This window comes from Carassius auratus, unplaced genomic scaffold (assembly GCF_003368295.1).
Source record: "Carassius auratus strain Wakin unplaced genomic scaffold, ASM336829v1 scaf_tig00214722, whole genome shotgun sequence".
Classification (NCBI taxonomy): domain Eukaryota; kingdom Metazoa; phylum Chordata; class Actinopteri; order Cypriniformes; family Cyprinidae; genus Carassius; species Carassius auratus.
This window is the reverse complement of record NW_020527782.1, coordinates 9,645-11,757: the sequence shown is the minus strand read 5'-3', so window position 1 is coordinate 11,757 and position 2,113 is coordinate 9,645. Positions and strand designations below refer to the sequence as shown.

Sequence of the window (2,113 nt, the reverse complement as noted above, 5' to 3'; positions counted from 1 at the left end):
TGTATTGGTCTTTATTAAAACAAATTTAATGGTTTCTGTTGGTTTTGTAATGGTTCCATTACAAGTTTGTATTGGTCTTTATTAAAACAAATTTAATGGTTTCCGTTGGTTTTGTAATGGTTCTGATGGTTCCATTACAAGTTTGTATTGATCTTTATTAAAACAAATTTAATGGTTTCCGTCAGTTTTGTAATGGTTCTGATGGTTCTATTGCAAGTTTGTACTGGTCTTTATTTGCATATATTTAATAGTTTTCGTTGCAGTTTTATATTGGTTCTGATTTGAATGTTTAACTGATAGCTGGTAATTAGGCCATTAATTAATATAAGTAAATAATTTAAATTATTAATACAAACTGTACACAGGTTTTGTCAAGAATATAATGTTTTTATTTATTTAAACTTCATACCAACCTTTCAATAGCAAACAGTTCAGGTTGTTTTGCAAAGAATTAAGAATATGCACCTAAAATCAAAATTATTCACAGAATACTCAACATAGCTGGAATTAACACAAAACCTTGACATTACATTTTATTTTAATTATTGTTATTCATTAATGCATTATAGAAATGCAGGAACTATGAACTGTTTTTGTGGCTTGTAGCTGTCTCAGACCTGCAAAAAAAAAAAGAAAAAAAAAAGGGACAATTCATTAGGACAATGTACCACATTACCAGTATGTGAGATTATCCATACATATATTTATATGGCAGTCTCAAAAAAGTTATTGATTTTTCTTTCATGCCTAAAATCATTAGGATTTAAAAAAAGAAAATGTTCCATGAATATATTTTGTAAATTCCCTACCATAAATGTATCAACTTAATAAAAGTATTAATAAAATGCTTTGCTCTGGATTTGAAATATTTTTCACAATATTTAGATTTTTTAGCACCATCAGATTCCAGATTTTCAAATAGTTGTATCTCAGACAAATATTGTCCTCCTAACAAACCATACATCAATGGAAAACTTATTTAGTATTATTATTGAAATAAAAATCTAAAAAATAAAATAAAAACAATTACCCTTGTAACTGGTTTTGTGGTCCAGTTTAACATTAGGCTTGAATAATTACATTATCTACTTTTTATGGTACATAGTCTCTATTCACTTCGAGTCATATTAGATAAGAGGTTGTAGCAATTCCATTCGGATATGGATATGCAAACACTTACCACTGACAGTTTTATCTGGTTTATGTCACTGATCTCCTCAGCCAGGTATTTCCATACACTTAGGAGGCGTTTATTTCCTATAAGGTGTGGCCTTTTTTCTTCAGCTTCTGAGACAGACACTCTTGTTTTGAACACACACATACACACGCACACACACACATACACACACACACACACACGCACACATAAACAAAAATTGAAATTCAAGAACTGATGGACTAATCTCAGACTTTAAATCTGACCACTCTCAAGTGGAAATTAAGAAGCATATGTGACCTGTGCTGGCAAAGTTAGTCACAATGAGCAAAAATCAGTTGAGGTTTTTTTTTCTCATTAAAAAGTCCTTCAAAATGATGTATAACTGTATATATATATATATATATATATATATATATATATATATATATATAAAAAATGACTGAGCTACACCCGTTTGAAGTTGAAAGAGTTGGCAAAGTCAACTCTTTTCTGTTTTCTAAAGGTTCCAAACCAAAATCACTGAGCAACATTGCATCTTTTCCTGCAGTTCTTTTCTTAATAATAATTCACTTTTTTATTTTACATCCGAACAAAAGCATTCAAGTAAGAAAAACTAATAATCAAATGTAAAATCCCTTTATTCATTACAAATAAATCATTAAAACTATAAAAGCAGTTCAATTAGTCATTCTGTGTATACAGGTGCTCGTCATATAATTAGAATATCATAATTTCAATTCAAAAAGTGAAACTTGTATATTATATTCATTCATTACACACAGACTGATATATTTATTTATATCTGACAACTAAGGAAAATCCCAAATTCATTATCTTAGAAAATTAGAGTATAACTTAAGACCAATACAAAGAAAGGATTTTTAGAAATCTTGGCCAACTGAAAAGTATAAACATGAAAAGTATGAGTATGTACAGCACTCAATACTTAGTTGA

At 28.8% G+C, this 2,113-nt stretch overlaps 1 long non-coding RNA gene across 1 annotated transcript; it reads right to left on the bottom strand.

Moving 5' to 3' along the window:
- Window positions 1–365: 365 nt before the first annotated feature.
- Window positions 366–1,312, bottom strand: LOC113092881 (uncharacterized). Its single transcript, XR_003287648.1, has 2 exons — window positions 1,181–1,312; window positions 366–617 (listed from the first exon to the last, which is right to left on the bottom strand). It is a non-coding gene; the product is annotated as an uncharacterized LOC113092881 (long non-coding RNA).
- Between the last annotated feature and the right edge of the window lie 801 nt (window positions 1,313–2,113).